The sequence below is a fragment of the Otolemur garnettii genome, unplaced genomic scaffold (assembly GCF_000181295.1).
Source record: "Otolemur garnettii isolate 467f Iridium unplaced genomic scaffold, OtoGar3 scaffold00032, whole genome shotgun sequence".
Classification (NCBI taxonomy): Eukaryota; Metazoa; Chordata; class Mammalia; order Primates; family Galagidae; genus Otolemur; species Otolemur garnettii.
In genome coordinates, this window is record NW_003852427.1 from 11083091 (window position 1) to 11103234 (window position 20144).

Genomic DNA, 20144 nt, shown 5'->3' on the forward strand with positions numbered 1-20144 from the left:
AGACGAAAAAGGCTCAGGCTGGGGATATTAATGCTACCCTCAAGGATATGATATGTAAGTCTAACTTTTCCTTGTCAAAACACATACTGAAACAGTGGGGAAGTTATAAGGTCTGTTTGGAGAGACCCCTTAAGTAGTTGTCGATTGCATGTAGCCTTTTCACCATTGTTTGTCTTGGTCCAGGATTCCCCTTGTTGGTAAATACCAGAAACCGTATGATGCTGCCTTATGACGCCCCCATTTAAAGGCTTCCAGTAAAAACGGACTAAAGTCTTTGCCTGAAATGCCTGGTACCAAGTTCTCTAGTTTTGTGGTCAGAATCTGGCTACACACTCTGGTTTCTGATTGAATTTTGGCCCTGGACTTGACATTTCTGACACCCACATTCACACCCTGAGGACCATGAATGCATTTCATGGGAGGCCTGTTATTAGCCAATTTGACACAGACTCCCAGATCTCTGACAGTGCCTGAGGCCTGGCCTATGCTCTGCCAGTGCTGCCGAGAGTCTATCTGGTCCCCTCACATCAGAAATGGGCTGACAAAATGTGGAACAAAGTAAAACAAAGTTGATTTGTTGCAAAAATACTCCAACCCAAGAGGGTCTATTTTCCTGGACTGTAGGGAACTAAAATGTCTACCAAGTTGGGAGCTGGCTGGGCTAGTGGAGTGAATGGGGGAACACAGGGCCTGCTAGAAGGGTGCAGCCAAAGGAGTAAGCTGAGAACAAGTATCAGGTTTCAAAAACTGGAACCAAATGGGGACGATCTGTTGCTGGATGCCCCAGGCCAGCAGGAGTCTGCCAGGAAGGGAGGTATAGGAGGTATAGGAGGAAATATGTCAAGGTCCTTGTTTTTGGAAAACTGGCTAATCACAGCTTGTTAATTTCAACTGCCACCTGATTATGACTCCTCAAAGCACTAATTATACAGGGGTTGACCTATGAGTGGTGTTAGGTTGGGTCAACCTGCTGATTGCTAATCTCCAGCTGCATAGGACATACAGCAGAGAGGTGAGCGACCACCAGACCAGGTAGCCAGAATCTCAAGACTGTCAACACTTGATGTTGTTGGGCTTCAAGGCAGCTGTCTGCATCCTAAAATGTCTGGGTTTCAGGCAACTGTATGCATCCTTGGTTCTTGGGGTGCTCCTGGCTATAGAACGTCCAGACACCCCAAAGTAAGGCAAGCATGAAACAAAGTTTATTGAGAAAGATAAGTTTACAGAGTAAGGAGGTTCACAAAGCAAGATACACTTGCCATAGACAGTGAATAGGCCTCTGTTGTTGTGGCAAAAGGGCAAAAAAGCAAAGCGGCGTGGGCATAGCCAGAAGTTCTGTTTTACACTGTCTGGGTCGTGCCCACCTTATGATTCAGAGATCACCTTGGCACCAGAATTTTACTGCATATCCCAACCTCCCATGAGCCTCTCTGAGAGCTCTTTGGTGGGATGTGGCTCACAATGCAGATTTAAGTGAATGACATGATAATTAAACTTATGGCTCTTCTAGGTCACCTTCAAGACTCTGTGGTAGGGCAGTGTTTTTCAACTATTTTTATCTCACGGCACACTTGAACATATGGTTAAAGTTCCATGGCATACTTAAATTACGTTGATCACAAACAAAAGAGTAAAAAACAGGATATACTTACTTTGCTTTGAATTTCTTTTGAAAATAGTTTCATTGATGGTTTTCTTTATTTTTTTATTTTTATTTTTTTTAGGACAGAGTCTCACTATGATGCCCTTGGCAGAGTGCCATGGCATCACAGCTCACAGCAACCTCCAACCCTTGGGCTTAAGAGATTCTCTTGCCTCAGCCTCCCCAGTAGCTGGGACTACAGGCGCCTGTCACAATGCCCAACTATTTTTTTGTTGTAGTTGTCACTGTTGTTTGGTGCGCCCAGGCTGGGTTTGAACCCACCAACTCCGGTGTACATGGCTGGTGCCCTAGTCCCTGAGCTACAGGCACTGAGCCTAATTGATCCTAATTGATGATCTTTAAAAAATTTCGCAGCACACCTAGGATCCTCTCACGCACACTGGGGAAGAGAATCACTGGGCTAGAGGGTCCTCTCCATTCTTTTGCAGCTGGGACACTAAGTTCTGATGGGCACATTGGTAGGCTGGTCGCTAAGTTCTGGTGGGCACATTGTTAGGCTGGTCCCTCCTCCCCAAGTGTGAGCAATCACTCCAGACAGGATGAAGGTGAGAGATGGTTTGCGGGCCTCCAGCCCTTGTATTTTTCCCCTGGGAGAGTCGGAATTCATGCTATCTATCTAACAGTGTCTAGAAGAAAGCCACAGATCCCCTTGACCCTTTGAGAGTGTTAGTACAGCATGCTGCGTGTCAAGTGCTGCATGGTCTGGGACAACACCAGCAGAGCAAGGTTGTGTACAAATACATGTTTCATAAATATTTTGATATTTGATGTTTTCAAGAAAAGCATCCAAGTGGACGTTGTGGGAAAAGTTAGACTTTCTTGAGCTTCCTTGATCCTCTTTATGAGCTTCCTTAATCTTAATTTTGTATTTCGCCATTGTTTTCAATTTTAATTATACCTGAGGGGTATAATTCAAATCTGAGGCACCATAGTCTTTTTAGAGCTGTCATTTATAGATTTTAACCCGGCCTTGTTGATCTATGAGGAGCAGATGTGGCCTGAGCACAGCAGCCTCACATAGACAATGACTAGACCAGGTGGTTATTTTAACCTCGGAGGTTTTTTAATTGTCATAGCAGAAATGCAAGCTTCTTTCTCCTCCTGGGTCAGCATTATAAATGTCCTGTTACTCATTTAAGAAGGTTTGGCAAAAAAGACCATATCATATTCACTAAGCTAAGAATTCATAGTAACATGGCTTCATAATTTCTCATGCTGAAATCCCCTAATTTCTTGTCAAGAATCAGCTTGGAAAACACCACACTGAAGACCTCAGGGTTCTGTTTTTAACTCAAGAGAGGAGCTGCAGTGGATTCCACCGCAAGGGTGAGTCGCAGTGTACAGCTTCATAGTCAGGAGCGATTCCTGCCCCAGGGTGGGCCTGCCTTTTCAATCTGAAAGGTGCTGTGCCTTCTGACAGCAAACTAAGTAGGAGCAACAGGCCAGAAACAGGGACTTGAACATGGATTTTTTTTTTAATGGAAAAAAAACAATCACAGCAGAGAACATAGTGAACAACCAGGAAGTGTGACTATCCATCCTACCTGCCTAACCCTGCTAAGCCCCGAGGCCACACCCACTGGTCACCTGACAGTATCTGCTGCACACTGCGCACACTTCCTCTCATTCTACCACCCCAACTTCCGGGGCCACGGACACATCCTGGACTTCCGAGTTCTGCCTCTGCAGACTGCTCAGCTCCCTACTGCTTCTATGTGCAGCTTCTACAAATCACCATTAAGGTTCCTCCATGCTGAAGTCCATGTTGATCCCCACACTGGCACCTGGTAAAGCACAAGAGCCAGACCCCAAAGGAGTAGCTCGGCTGTGCCTGTCTCACGTTTAGACACCAGAGGATTTGCCCGTGACCCCCAAGCTTCACTGCTCATGGCTGTCCCCACTCAGGATCAATCCTCTCTTCCAAACTTGGGGATCCAGGGTCACAGTCAATATGAATCCTGGCAATGTCTACAACCTCCCTTTAATCAGAGGTACAACACATGGAGGATGACTTCCCAAGAAAGGCTGGGGAGTTCAAGTCCTCACTATAATGGGCCATTACAAGGTCCACAGCCTGTCATCCAGCGTGACTTCCTTGACTGAGTTACCTTCTGACACTTAGATGAAGTTCTAACTGCTCACAGAACCTGGATCCCTGGCCCAGGAAGGTCTATGTGGTATTGTCAGCAGTGCCTCCAGATCTAACTCCCAGGACACAGACATAGGCGCCATGACATCCAGGAAAGGTGTCCACATGCTGCTGGAGAGTCTTGGGTGGTCACAGAGAGGAAATTCAAGTGCAGAAAGCATTCAGTGGGTCCCAAGATTTGATAAGTGCCACTGGTGATCCCACCCTTACCTGTCAACAATAACTCCATGTCCCAACTCCTTTCATACTACACTAATATCTAAGTCATCTTAGGAATAGAAGGCACTCATACAGTCTCTGGCCAAAGCTTCATGAGGACCCTGGCCCAGGCACACTCTGTCCCTGCCCCATGGCTATTGTTTCACCTTCTCTACCCCATAAGAGCACGTGCTGCTAGCATCATGTCTGCCTGGGGACAAACAGGCACTGCCCTAAAGAGGTTCAGCATCCCCTATTGGTGATGTCCCAACCCTACAGTCAGAGGCAACTGTGAAAATCTGAAGGCTAATTCCACTTCCAGAGAAACCTCCACATTCTCCCATCATCTAAATACCAGACAGTCCAAATTATTGTGCAGACAGCTGCCAGGAAAGCTGGAACAATGAGTGATACCTGAGGCCAATCCAGCCAATCTCTGAAGGCCTCAAACTTGCCTGCTGTCTTGACCACAGACCACCAAGAGGAACTCACATCTGTTAGAATGGCTGAAATAAAAAATGCTGATGTTACCAAATGCTGGCAAGGAAATGGGGAGATTGGGTCTCTCATAAATGGCCACTGGGAATGTACAGTGGTACAGCCACTCTAGGAAACAGTTTGGAAGTTTCTTCAAAAGTTAAACCTATGCTTTCCATGGGGTCCAGCAATCCAACTCCCAGGTATTTGCACAAGAGAAATGAAAACTTATGTTCACACAGGCACCTTTATAAGAATATTCATAGCAGCTTTATTTGTAATACCTAAAAACTGGAAATTAACCAAGTGTTCTCCAGTGAGAACAAAATTGTTGAAACTCTTAGTTTGGCAACTTTCAATTTCAAAACTGTGGCACCTTGAAATATTATTCAGTGATGAAAAGGCACACACTCTTTACACACAAGTTGAATGGATCACTGGGCATCATGCTGGATGAAAGAAAGCCCATCTCCAAGGGTTACATACTTACTTCATGGTTGCATTTATAGAACATTTTCAAAGTGACAAAATTAGTGTTAGAGCTCAATGATTGCCAGAGGTGGGGGGAGGGTGTGACCACAGATACAGCACAGTGAATTGTGGTGATGGAACAGCTCTGGATCTGGACTGTGATGCTGGTCACTTCGATCTTTACATGCACTACCATTTCATGGGGCTCTAGACACACATGGAAAAACTGGTGACATCACATACGATTCGTACCTGAGTGTACCACTGTCCATGTTCCGCTTTAGACAATGCGCTACAGTTATGTCAAATATCACTTGGAGAAGCTGAATAAACTACCGCATTATTTTTGTAACTTCTTATAAATCATACGCTATTTCCCAAAGAGGTTATTGAAACTTTTTGAAAGATTTGAAAAATAAGTTTCAAGGGGTAAGTTTCCCACCTCTGAAGACGGGCATTCATCGCTAGTCTCTCTCCTGAGCAAATCCTTCTGTTTTTTTCTTTCTTTTTTTTTTTTTCTTGCCACATTCTAATTTGTGGTTCAGCCTCGGCAGCGTCCTGATGGCTTTGGCCTCGCCCTTGGCTTTTCAGAGACAGCTCATCCTCTGATTGAATCAAAGCTCAAGTATTCCAGCACTGAGTGTGAAATGTCCCTTTGCCCCTCCCTGAGACTGTAACTTCAAAGCTAGGTAAAGACTCAGAGATCTAAGAAGTAGTCTCGCGGTGAATATCGAGCACAAATCATCCTTCTCGCCCATGCACAGTGATTTCTTTTCTGGAAGGGCTCTTTGTCTGTTCTGCTCTTCACACAGATTATTCTCTTCACCTTCACCAAATGGCCCCTCCTTTAATGGAAGGAAATTAACCCTTCTGTGCCCCCTTTCAGTCTCATTCAGCTGAGGGCTTTCTTTTAACAGCACTGCCATCTCTGGGCCTTGTGCCACAGCCGAATGCTGCAGAGAGGGATGGCTGCCTTCTCTTTGAAGCATTTACACCTCTGTCAAACACCTTTTTTTGCCAGACTTGGCCCTGGAAAGACAGTTTCCAAATTAAATGTGTCGTGAGCCACCTGGGTTTGCAGTATGGACTTGGTTGGGCATTTAGGTCAAGGGAGAAGTACTATGCCCACTACCTGCAGGGCCTACTGTAATGGAGTCCAAGCTTTATTTACCCCTTTGCTCTGTGGAGGGGTCCCCAGCATCACCTAAGGTTGAGACTGAGCATTTGGGCTATAGCCTATGTGACATCCTGTCCGGATGTGACAATACACTCACACACAAGCCACTGCCCCCCAGCCCTCAGAGCTGATCTTAGCCCCTAGTTTCCTGCTATGCCTTATTAATTTGGGGGATTCATCTCAAGAGACCATGGTGAGAGGGATGGAGTGTGCTTTTCTCAGGCCTATCTGTGCATTGGTGATCAGGACCATGTGCCAGAAAGGTGGCAATTTCAATTGTTGACATTTCATAGTTGTTGAAACTTGTAGCTTTGCACCTTTTGGTTTCAAAACCATACTGAACAACGGAAAATGAAACCTGCAACTTATTTTTAGCTATTCGTGCTAACTCATGAGATTTTTCTTTGCAAACCAAATAGGATAAAGGCTACTTCAACAGGCTAAACTTAGTCTGATTGACTTAATGTAGCGATCAAGCTTAGTTCTCTAACCTTCTCAAGTGATACTCAGTTCTCAGTGATATTTTGGCCAACATTTACTATTTTGCTTGAAATGATATTTAGTTGAACTTCTTAAAAATGTTAAACAAGTATACTATAATATTTTCTTATAAGAGGAATTAAGAACCCCTTCTAAACCTCCTATACTGGCCTCTAGCCGTTAATTCACTTAACTATAACTATTATCTATTTAAGTATTTAAGTGACATTTTGGGGTTTTTTTAATTGAGCAAGAAGAATACCAAGAATTAAAGAATATGACTTCTATTCTGGCTGCTGGGGTCTTCAGATATGACACTCTCTTTGAACCTGATTTCCTTCTCCCTTATAGAAAATGTTTAGATGGTCTTTTTTTTTTTTCTTAATTTGAAGATAGGGTCTTGCTCTATTGCCCAGGCTGGAGTACAGTGGCGTGGTCATAGCTCACTGTCACCTCCAACTCTTGGGCTCAAGCAATGTTCCTGCCTCAGCCTCATGGCCCCATGCCCAGCTAATTTTTCTTTTTTCTTTCTTTCTTTCTTCCTTTTTCTTTTTGTGGAGATGGGGTTTCACTATGTTGCTCAGGCTGGTCTCAAAGTCCTGGCCTCAAATGATCCTCCAGCCTCAGCCTCCCACAGTGCTAGATGGCATTTTCTAAAGCATCTTCCCCATCCTATAATTCTCTGAAACACAAGCTGCCACCAAGGGCCTGAGGAAATGTTGAACAGTTTTTGGTGGTGGCAGTGATGGTGGCAGGCCACTCTTGTCTCCCCTTTCCCTATTCTAGAAGGGACAGATTTGCACAAAGCACTGTGGTCTGCTTGCCTGCCAACTTAGGGCTCCCCTTAAACAAGTGATTAAATACTTGAAAAACTTAAGCCTCTAGGCCCATTCCTTAACTCATGGAACAAGTTGTCCAATTTTAAGAAGTGGCTTCTGGATACAAAATTGAAGATTCTGCTGGTAGTAAAGAAAGGACCCCTAAGCTTGATGCTGGTGAATTAAAAGCATATCCTTATGGAGCCCTGCCATTGCATTAGGCAGTGATCTGGGTGTCCTGGGAGATACAAAGATCTGGCAGGAGACAAGCCAGAGACATGAGTATAGACAGATAATTCAGAACAACAAAAATTTACTTTGCTCCTATTTTTAGTCCAAAGGAAGTAAAGGCTCACTGAGGCTTGTTAAGCTGCTCCGGCTGAGAAAAGGGGCACTATTGTGGCCATTCTAAGCTGCAAAGTCATTTATCTGAGAAAAGAGAAAGCAAAGACGTTTGTTCCCAGGTAACATCTTGGAATATTTGTTGTCCAGGGTGAAGAAAGATACAAGGAAAGGATTATGGTCTCACATGAGTTGGATTTTACAGGTCTATAAAAATTCTTCCCTATATCCATTTACATGCCCGCCCTTCCAATCTTTCTAGAAAGAAGAAACTCAGCTTTCTTGCTGAATATGTATTTGCCAAATCAGAATCCAGAAGACTCTATTGTTTTACTTGCTTTCCTTTTGGTGCGTGGCAGCAAATGAACACGGATCAGGGATGAAGGAATGCTCTCTATCTGCCCAGGCACTCAAGGTCATTCTCAGCGCCAGGTTTCAAACGCCCTGAGAAATGGAAGCAGAAACTGTTCTGCTGCCACAGCTGAGGTCATAGCACCCAAGATGGTGGTGGCACCTGCTGCGAATGTTCCCATAGGAGGGTCTGAGTCCGGTTGGGGTGTGTGGCGATGTCGTCCGCCACAGTCTCCCTGAAAGCCTACACCGTTGAATAACTTTTTCTCCACTTAAAAAACAAAGCAAAACAAAAATATCATTTACATTTCCCTTCCCCTTCTAGCTCTTTCCTGGAGGTTAAGGCCAGCTTAGCTGTCAAGGCTTACTGCCAGACCCCTGCCATCAGGTGTATCCTCCTTCCTCATATCTTGTACAGAAGCTCATGAGTGGGAGTGCACAAGCTTGTGTCTAAGAACTGGAGAAAGCTTCCTCCAGATCAGACTCCTTGGACACGTCCACTCACCCAGCCATTCATGCCATGCCTCCTGAGCACTGCACAGGACAAGCCTCCTCTCCTATTCGCAGGCGGGTGGAGCTGGAAGATTAGAAAGCTCCCCTTGAGAACCATCTGGTTGGCATATAAAATTATCACCAAGGAAGTGGGCTAGTCAGCTGCCACATACATCAGTGGGCAGGAGACCTGGAGTCCAGTCTTGGCCTATCTGACCTAGAAAGCAAGTAGAGCCAGATTTTTTAGATCCATAAACCTTCAGAGCTGAAAGGGACCTGAGGAGCAAAATGAGCAGATGTTAACATACAGAGTGATCCATTAAAATGATGCACGCATGACGCTAAATTTGGGGGAAATCTCTTACTCAAAAATCAGGCTTTTAAAAAGTTCATTTTGGAAATATGTTGGGAGGCTGGGCGAGGTGGCTCACACCTGTAATACTAGCACTCTGGGAGGTCGAGGCGGGTAGGTTGCCTGAGCTCAGAAGTTTGAAACCAGCCTGAACAAGAGTAAGACCCCAGCTCTAATAAAAAAAAAAAAAAATAGAAAAATTATCTGGGCATCATGGCAGAAGCCTGTAGTCCCAGATACTTGGGAGGCTAAGGCAAGAGGATCTCTTGAGCCCAACAGTTTGTTGGGGTTGTTGTGAGCTATGAGGCCCCAGCACTCTAGCCTAGGCAACAGAGTAACACTCTGTCTCAAAAAAATATGTGTGTATATAAATAAATATATGTTGGGGAGGGAACACATAATACCTCCTTAGATCATCTGTTCAGAAGAAAAATACTATTTGTAAGTTGAACGCAGGTCAGTCTTAACCAGGCACAGTGGAGTATGCCTGTCAGCCCAACTAACAGGAGTTCAACATAGCAGCCTAGACCACATAGTGAATGAGAAAGGAAAGGATGAAGGAAGGAAGGGAGGGAAAGAAAGAGAAGAGAGAAAGAAAGTTCAGTCTGACTGCAACACTGATTTTTCTTTAATTGCAAATTTAGATTAGAACATTCTAATGACCCGATAACAAATTTATTCACAAATGCTGACTATATTTGGTGTGAAAGGAAATCGGCTGTGATTTTTCATATGGAGAATGGGTACACTCACTTATTAAGTATGTGATCTTAGGCAAACCACCAGATCTTTTTCAGCCTGTTTGCTTATCTGGAATATGAAAAAACTTGACTTCACTAAGTAAAGTCTTTGCTCCGATGGATACATAAGCCTTTTCTACTTACTTTGCTTCATAAAAACATTTCTAAATTATAGCCTGTAATCCTAGTACTCTAGGAGACCAAGGCAGGTGGACTGCTTGAACTCAGGAGTTTGCCTGCGTAAAAGTGAGACTCTGCTCTGCCTCAACTAAAAATAGACAAATTAGCAAGACATTGTGGCAGGCACCTGCAGTCCCAGCTGCTCGGGAGGCTGAGGCAAGAGGATTGCTTGAGACCAAGAGTTTGAGGTTGCTGTGAGCTACAATGACATTATAGCACTCTACCCAGGGCAAGAGTGAGACTCTGCCTCAGAAACAAACAAACAAAAAAGAAAATCCCCAAACCTGCGTTTCCAAATTACAACAGATCTCTCACCAAATTTTTATTCTGCTTTCTATCCTTAACTTCCCAGTGTGGTCTAACTGATTCTCCCTCTTTTATTCTGTCTTTTCCACCTGATGGAACCAACCTGTCTCCAGTTGGTGGCATCCTAGGTACCCACAATACCCAGGGCTTGGAAAGCAGAGACTGGTTCATATAAACAGGGGTGGCCGTGGCACCAGGGAGACAGCATAACAGGGTCCTCTCTACTAGGTGTCTGCACAATAAGCAATTATTGAACTCAGGGGTGGAGTGTGAATGTAGGGGGACGTTTTATCCTCTTAGAATTGGTGGAAGATCCAGACTTTGTATCAGTCAGACTTAGGTTTGAATCCTAATTCTGCTATTTACTGTGTGACTGGTAATCTCTGTTAGTTCTTCATCTACAATTGATGGTAATTGATACCCACCTTGCAGGATTATGAGGTTAGAATTAAACAATACAGCTAAACCATTGAAAGTGTAGTAGCTTCTCCATAAAGGCTAACTATTACAGACTTTCGACTTTTAAAGCAGTTCCTGTGCAGAGCCCTAGGGAAGAGATAGCACTGGACTGGCTCAAAAATTCTGATATTTGATGTTCTCAAATATCATCCAAAAGCATTTTTAGTCATGGATATGTTAAGTCACCATGTTGTTTTCAGGACTCAGTACACTATAGAGAGATATAATAACCAACCTCATACAAATTTTTAAATTTCTTAAATTCTGAGAATTTAAACAAAAGTTCTATACTTGGCAAACACTTTAGTTTTGAAATTTTCTACTAGAGTAGCCTAACCTGATACACATGTATCTACAAATGTTGACTATCTATATTAAGTTGAAAGGAAACAACTGCAATTTCTAATGCAGGGAATGGCATAAAGAAATGTGCAAACTGATCCAAATGTTTATAAACCAAGTATTCCTCCAGGACTCAGTGCCCTGACTTTTATGTTTTGTTTTGTTTTGTTTTTTAACATAGAGAGTAAAGCTTTGTCCATACTTGAATTATATATTTAGCATTAGCCATGCAATTTAACTTTAACCCACAGAACTGAAAGTAAAATTAGCTCAGCCTGCCGAAGGAGAGCATGAGCAAGTGAGAACGTTAATCAAAGTGATGGGCTGGCCCCTCACTGCTAGCTCTGTCCTTCCCCAGCCTACTCCTGCCAGATTATTTTGGGTTCCTTTGGCTTGGTGTGCCAGAGTGGCAAAAACAGGCTAAAATTCTCCTTGTGGAAAAGGGATTTGCCTTTTACCTTAACATTCGCGTACGTGCCCTGAGGAGATTGATGAGAGGCACACAATGTTTAAAAATCATAAGTGAATGCGAACCCTTGCCACTTGTAATCATGACAAACCTTAAGTAATTCAGGCATGAGCATGGCTTCTTAAAAGTACAAAACAGGATTTAATAGTGGAGATGTCTGTCTAAACAAGCTCATCACTCTGAATGTTTTTAATGGTAGTTCACATTCACTTAACCCAAGCAGGTCTGGTAAATGTACAATGTTTGCTCATTGAGTGTTTGGAACATCACAAAATAAACCAATACGTGGGTTGTAGGCGCATGATGACAGAGAGTGGACAGGGAAGACCACAGGGAGGTTTGGAAACTGCTTGCCCTGGCATCTGGCTTACAAGTACCAGTAGGGGACCTAACCGCATTCACTACCCTTCCTCGTAAAGGGGATATAACACTGTTTACTCATCTCCTGGGAGCCTGATATGGATTGCTGTCATTGTCACGGTCATCTATTATCCCAGACAGAGGAGCCAGCGACTTAGTTCTAAGTGGTCAGAGTTGATTCCGTAACGTATCTATTTTGCCTATGTAATAATAATTTGTGAGTATTTTAAAATGAGTGTCTAGTTTTCAAATGTTATTAGTGGGGACTATCTCAATAGACAGAGCATCAAATGCCTAGGTGTTTGTGTCACCCTCCTCCGACTTCACTCTAAGGACCCTGCTTTATAGATGATCGTATATTAAATTGGTGCCTTGTAACCCAGCGTGATCATCTCTCTAATTCTCGACCCCCATGGTAAAGAAGAAATTGGCCTAAGGACACTCCATTCTAATTTTCTGACGCTGTCAATGCTAACAAGAGCTCATAGAGCAATGATGTGGGGGGTGGGGAAGATGGTTCCACCATTGGTATTAGACTAGGAGCTACTGTTTTCGTTAGAGCCACATTTATTTCTGGAGTAGTTGTGGGAGAGAGATGTACTCCAAAAGGAAGAGGACTCTCTGTGGCTCAGGTATGACCTACCATCTGGATAAGCCAACTCAGAGACTTTAAAGTGTATAAGATAGAGGTGGGCAGGGTACTTTCTACACATTGAGCTAAAAATGTTTAACGTGTAGAGATTGAATGTTCTGGGGCTGGACATAGAATGAGAGCTAGAAACAAAAGATCCAGTTGTGAAACCTAGTACCTAACTTAAGGTGTTTGAATATGTTTTCTCCTTTAAAAAATGTCTGGGGAACTTGTATGTTTTGCTTAACCTGATTATTTTCAGCCAGTCCTTGTAGAAGATAGAGGCGCTGGAAAATTAGCAATCCCAGAATATATTAATTCGGTTTTGCACGTGTTAAAATTAATTAACATTAGCATATTCAGTGATGCAATAGGCAATTAAAGACTTTTAGAGAGATAAGAAGAAGAAAAATGTAAAGATATATTCAAAATCAGTCTCATAGTATTCTATAAAAATATTGGCTTATGTCCAGGATCTAAAGGTGGGGGTGGTATGGTTTCTTTGTAGCTAAAGAAATAGAGTGGAAAAGAATTTGTTCTATTGCATTAAAAATAAAAGACTACTTGTTTTATACATCACGGCAAATGAAATGCTTTTCTGTTTTTTACCTGCCGGCAGGATCTGGAGGAAATTTTTCTAGCAAGCTATGCTATTTTCCTCTTTGGGGACATGGTGACGCTGGTTTTGTAGCAAAACAGTATTTGCTTATTAGGCATTTCTTAAAAATCCTGAACAAGCAGCTCTTTCAACAGTTTTTGTTCCACATGTTAAACATTTCATTGCAATTTGAGCTTCGATTGTGTGTGTGTGTGTGTGTGTGCATGTGTGCGTGTGTATGTATGTTGATAGGAGGGAATGAAGGGGCTGCATTAGAATTCTGGAAGATTTTTTTATTTAAAGAATTAATTCTCCACCATTATGTGTTAGAGTCTCTACAGAATGTGATTCCAATTTATTACATACGCCCAAACTAGATGCCATCAATCTTGAGCAGTGGGGGGAGGGAGGTGGCATTGAAGAAGACGTGAGATTTGGTGTTTGAGTAGATGAGATTTAATTTTTGGAAAACATTTCACTCATAAAACGGATAGCAACCCAGTGTCAGCCCTGACCTTCTGATGTCAATGTCATTGTGCAAGTGTAGCAAAATAAGCCTCAAAGTAAAACAAAGAAACATTGCATCTCAGCACCACACAATCTCTTCTTTTACAGTATGTACTATCTACAGCCTTTTGGTATCCCCTTCATGGCTTGTTACTTTTAAATTTAGCTTTTGGAAGGGGAGAGAGAAGAAAAATCATTTAGCATTTTCTATGCTCTGAATGCGTGCAATATGCTGCTGGAGTATTTAGGTCAGTATCCTAAGGATAGCTTCACCATTCATGCTGATCAGCTATACATCCAAAGGAACTCAGCATCAATTTATTTTTCTGTACTGATTTTATTCTGCTTCTAAGTTTAAGAAAATCCATTCACAATTTAATAAAATCCTGTCTGAGGCGGTATCTGCCTTTCTGTACTGCAGAGCCATTTAGCAGGATACATTTACACCGCTTGTGGTTAAAGGTTATAGCGCAGATACAGACAGCTGATTGTGCATTCTTCCACAAGCTTGCCGGCACCATTTAGAGTTTTGAAAAATAATCCAGAAATGCTATACCCTTCAGTCAGAATTATTCTTTACTTTGCAAAAGCTTAACAGTTTTGGTTTTTTGTTAGCAAGTCTATGAAATTAACAACCTATAAAATGCATTCCAAGACCCAGATACATACTGTATTGAGAGCTTTCTTCAAGAAGAGGATATGACAGTATTCGTTCCAGCTTATTTTCTTCCTTAGCAAAAGGATTGTTTGATTCTCAGAAGCAGAAGGACACATTCATTGTGGAGCAGCTCTGCCTAAGTGTATGAAATGCGTTCTGTCTGGTTGCAGAATTTGGAGTTTGCTAAACAGTGTTTAGTGATTGGGCTCATCTTGCATCACCAGTTGATGACATTTTTCTTTGTTCCCTCCTACCCAGTTGAACCAAGACTCTGAGGCTGATATGCAATGTCAGTTACAACATTAATCAGATACTGCATTTAAGGTGAGCTGCCCTTGCCTCCTCCTTCCCTAGCGCTCGTGTGCTGCATGTCCTGCGAGCCTAAGATGGCAGGCAGGATTAGCTGTGCTTGTGCTGTGTGTGCATGCTGTGTATAGAATTCATTACACGTTGCCTAGTATTTCAGATGTGAGTATGTAAATGCTCTGTATGCCATATCATCTGGTAGCGAAGACTTGTTTTTGCCTCATTGCAGCCTTAGATATTTCAACATCACCTCTCATTTCCGATTCATTTGCTTCTGGATGGTTGCTTTTCATCACATTCAAAATACGATTTTGCCTTCTTTTTTTTTTTTTCAACAAAGCCAACCTCCCCCACAAAACCCTAAAAACAAAAACAACAACAGCAAAACTCTGCTACCAGATGGTGTCTCCCCTTTCTTCTTGCCTTTGCTGTCTTTTAAATAATGTATGTTGTATTGTTAATTAATGTGAATATCAAATTAAACACTTGAAACTTACATGTTTATTATGCAGGTAGAAGGCAAGGTGGATTCTATTTTTAACTCTTTTGCACTCCATTGTGTGCAAGCTATTTGGGTTCTCCAATTTGTATTTTCAGTGCTAGTATCAGTGGTTTGATTTTCAGCAAATGTGACAGTGGCCTTTGCAGTGGTCAGCTCCGAGCTTTGAACTCTCAGAGGAGGAAGGGGAAAAAAAATTCAACATACCACCTCCTTGGCTGCAGCCTCAGAGAAACCATGGATGAGAAACTTCTTTTTTCAATCCTGTTTTCCTGTTGATAAATTCAGTTCTCGTGATCCCAGTACCTTCAAGCTGTTCTGCGTATGATTTTTGTGTGTGTGTGACAATTGCATCTAAAACTTGTGAGCAAGAAGACGGAAAAAATCAGTTGGTCTCCATCGCTTTACATAAAAATGGCTGAGTATCTTGTCATGCTAGCACTGCAATAAGTGATGCATACAGGTAGGTTGAAATTTGCATGTTTTATGGATTTTTTTGGAGCCATGAAGCAAGAACATTAGATGCTTTCAAATATGACTTTTAAAATAAAAATTAAATCAGACAGCTATAATCTTTTAGAGGGAGGGTTTTAAATCGGATAGCCTCTGCTGTTCTGATACTATATAAGTATGTAGCTTTTATAAACTTATAAAATAATTCTGCTATTAAAGTGAGATGATTCTTTTTTTTAAAAAAAAATAAGATATATGATAGGTGTGGCGCCATTAGACAACAAAAGAATTTTTTGAAAAGTCTGATGATTCAGCTACATTGTAGCTTGAAACTCAAAATAAGTGGGTTTCTGGAGATAATTTCAAAGAGCGTCAACAAGCTTAATAAGAAGCATTAAAAATATTTAAATTTTAAGAAGCGGTCTTTAAACGTGTTATGTGTAAGATGAAAATGAAAAACTTACCTGCTTCCAAAATCAATTTTAGGTAATATGCAGAACTACACTGTTTATAGGTATGTAATTTAGGGGGGTGAGGAGTTATAATTTTTAAAGGGGGAAATATTAAATATAGATGGCCCTGTTAGAAGAAATAGAGCTTCCCTAAATGAAACTGAGCCCCTAGAATGGTTCATTGCAGACCATACAGCTGTGGTTCTCTAAGTACCTGATTCTGGCACTTTTCAAAATAATTTCATGAGCTCTTTCCTTTGAGCTTAACTTCTCAAATATATTTTAGTTTCAAATTAACACTGGGCCGGAACCTGTTTCCTTGGTAACCGAATCGTATTTTAAAATGTAATAACATATACGCAAAAGAATGTCTTTTTTTTTTTTTAAAAAAAAGGAAACCAATGTTTAATGAAAATTTTACAGTTCTCTTCTCTCATATAGAATCTGAACTGGTTTTAGACGTTTTTAGATATGGTCTTCAAGCCTTAAATATTAAGCCATATTTCTAAATACATAAAGGAAGCTTGCATAGGGACAGCTTTTTTCCTTCCTCCTTTGTGCTCCTTCTTTCAAAATTAAGGTTTTCTCTGTAACGTGCTCCAGAATGCAGGTCAAGGTTTGTGTACAGAGGTGTCGTTTCATTATCACGAGTTCGCCAGCGCCACTGAAACAAAAGGTATTTCAGAAATTCCAAGAATCAGAAAATGCTTATGCCCTTGTTTTCCCGGATCCCTCCATGAGTAACGTCAGAGCTCGGTAGAGAAGGACCCAACCCCAAGCCCACTCCCCCCCATGATAAGTACATATCGAGCCTTTGTAGAAACATCTTTGTAGGTGTGTTAGGAGGAAGATGCTGCCACACCTGAGTCTCCCCGGGGTTTGTTCTGATGAGGACGTTGAGATTCAAAACCATCTGTGTAAATAGTTGCTTTATACCAGCAGTTTTTCTAATATTCTGTTCTATAGCACTATCTGCAAAAATCAGCCTCTTATGGGCTACAAGGTGGTGGTGGTGGTTGTTTTTAGGTTGTTGTTTTGAGGACAACTGAAATATTTTGCTGGAATTCTTTCTGGGGCTCAATTGTATCAGAATGTGATCCATCTCCTAGTGATTTTGTTCTCAGGGCTTGCCATGAAATACCCTTCCTGCAACACCTTTTTGTTGTTGTTGTGCTTGGTTGTTGGGAGCCATTTTCCATTTTGCCTGTGACTTAAAATGACTAAGTGCATTTTGACTGTATTATCAATCAGATGATCGTAAACTGAAAAGGAATGTCAGAAACCTGATTCACTAGTGCCTATTTATTTTAGCACCAATAGCATTCACAGTTGCAGTAGGATCAAGCTAATTGTCATTCACTCCTGAACAAATAATGAGCCAGGCATTTGTAACTAAAACACTATTGCTGTTCAGAAAGATTGCAACTACAAATCTTCTGTTTTGATAGGCCAATACAAATGAATCATTCTGAACCCATTTGAAGGGTAATTACAAGGTTAGATGGATGCAGTGCAGTTGTTTTACCATAAAAATGAATGCCTGATAGATTCAACAGTGCATTTCTTCTTTGTAAAATGTTGATCCTTTTGTTTGTAACTCAAGCATGGTTGCGTCATCTTGTAGATTTTCATACTTAATGGTTTTTCGTGGCTCTTGGTCTTGCCTGAAAGAATTTTAAACACAATTCAAGGAGCTGTAAAGCCAAATAATATTGTTGGGAAGTAGACTGTACCATCGTCATTCTAATAAATAGACAAGTGAGTGGAAGAATAATTGTTACATATTACTTTGTTGTGTTTTTCCTTAATGCTTTGCCTTCATATTTCATAGCAATAGTTACAAGGCACAAAGCTTTTCTAAACTTATCCATTTACAATTATTATTGAATTTCCTGGATTAGCCGAGAACTGTTTCCTACCAATTGAAGAGATGACACCTACCCCTTCTCATTGTTTAAAAGACTATCCTTAACCCATTTTTACTTTTTGGCTCAGGTGTGTATACTGGGCAGGCCACAGCAGGTGCGACAGGAAGAATGTGCAAACAACTGCTTTGTTCTCACCAGCACGAAATGGGCAAATTATGGTTTTCTGCCTGAATGATTTATAGTATAAAATGCTCAACTCAATTTATTCTTTGGAGACTAGGAAATGTTTCTCCAAGCTTTAACTCTGTGTAGGAAGACCAAGACTGCATCTCTTGCTACTAGAATAATGTTGATCTGCCTCAACCATTTTCATAGAAGACTTAGAGCCTCTTCACTGGTTCATATGTGAGAAATAACTAGAAAAAGATCTAGCATCTTTCTTTACAGTACTAACTCATGCTAAGCCATGGAGTTTCTGGTACCATATGGTTCCTTCTTTTTTTTTTGTAGAGACAGAATCTCACTTTGTTGCCCCCAGTAGAGTGCTATGGCGTCACACAGCTCACAGTAACCTCCAACTCCTGGGCTTAGGCGATTCTCTTGCCTCAGCCTCCCAAGTAGCTGGGACTACAGGCACCTGCCACAACACCCGGCTATTTTTTTTGTTGCAGTTTGGCCAGGGCCAGTTTTGAACCCGCCACCCTCAGTATATGGAGCCCATGCCCTACCCACTGAGCCACAGGCACTGCCCCATACGGTTCCTTCTAATAGTTCCCTTCCAAGGGCAATGCTATTCTTAACAACTTCCTTGGTAATTATATACCCAATACATTTTTTGAGCACCTATTATATGCCAAGCATATTCAGAGGCTGGAAATATAGTAATGAACAAGACAGACCATAGCCCTGCTTCTCTGGGACCTGCCTTGAGTGGGGAGAAGTAGGCAAAAATAGATATGTAAACAATACCTAAAAAAGACAAGTGTGAAGATGAAAAACAAAATAAAAATTTAAAAATTTGCAGGTTGAGTCTTACTCAGGTAAGCTTCCTCCACAGTAAGAGATTGGCCCAAGTTCCTAGGGCTGGTTTCAACCAGCCAAACTCCCAGCATGTGGTACCTGTGGAGTCATTGCCTTTGACCCAGTCACCACCCTGCCTAACGAGAGGCATTGCAGAGCTAGTGGGTGATGAAATGCTGGCACGGATTCAGTGCCAACCTGAGCAATCCACAAAAGAAAGGCCCTCTTGGAGCAGGGAAATGTCTGGGAAGCCTCTTACTTCATTTTTCACAAGGAACTCCAGAATTTAAGCTCATGGCTAAACATTGAAATAGTCATTTAATTTTTTTCGAAGGCAACATGGTGGAGAGTCTCATCCTGCCAACAGACTCTCTTAGTCCTAAAATCCTCTCACCAGAGTGAGTGAAACGTGTTTTCAGGTTTCTCTAAAACACTTTGGCTCTGCAAACATCTTTGCCTGTTGGTGGCTTTCTAAAGACCTTACTCTTTAGAGTAATTTTTCTCTATTAAAGCAAATAGTTGTTAAAAAAATTCTTCTTAAGAACCAGAACTCTTTTATGCCTTTCAGGTTAGTCTGCTGACAAAGGTCAGAGAACAAAAGGGTAAGTTTGCTATGCAAGTTAGAAACTAGTATATAAGGCTCCGGAAAGTCTTCTGAACATTTCAGAAGCACCTTCTAAAGTCCATCCATAATTTAGCAAACTTTGCTTATCACAGTAGTGGCAGCCTGCTCAGCTCCTTAAACTGCATTTGGTTTTGAGAAGCCCTGAAACATTCCACAGCAAGGAGATAAATTTGTTGTGGTCCTTTGTATTGCCTATCTGTGAAGGAAGGGACTTTAACAATTCTGTCCATAGGCTGATGGGAGGATGGCTTAAGCTCAGGAGTTAGAGACCAGCCTGAGAAAGAGCAAGACCCCATCTCTACTGAAAGTAGAAAAACTAGCTGCCTGTTGTGGTGGGCACCTGTAGTCCCAGCTACTCAAGAGGCTGAGGCAGAAGGATCACTTGAACCCAGAAGTTGATGTTGCTGTGAGCTAGGCTCATAGCAGGTTACTCTAGCCTGGGCAATAGAATGAGACTCTGTCTAAAAAAAGAAAAAGAAAAAGAGAGGGGAAAAAGCAATTCATTTCACTTCTCTGAGCGTTTGTTGAGCATCTACTATGTGACAGACATTGCTGTGAGCCAGGCAGAATTGACTAAAAGATAGTTCCTGTTAAACTCCTGTCCACATTCCCACACAAGGCTACAGCATTGTATGAAGAGGCACAATGGTGCGTCCTCTCTGTCCCAGAAAGAAATAAATGGTGTATTGTTCTCTTTGTGG

The 20144-nt window shown here is 41.9% G+C and overlaps 1 protein-coding gene across 1 annotated transcript in view; it reads left to right on the plus strand.

Annotated features, from left to right (window-relative positions):
* The window catches only part of ZBTB38 (zinc finger and BTB domain containing 38), a 93496-nt gene that overhangs the window by 18576 nt on the left and 54776 nt on the right, over window positions 1–20144 (plus strand). The window contains exon 4 of the mRNA XM_023513031.1: window positions 14479–14544. The gene's annotated coding sequence lies outside the window, so the exon portion shown is untranslated. The remainder of the gene's footprint in view (window positions 1–14478; window positions 14545–20144) is intronic.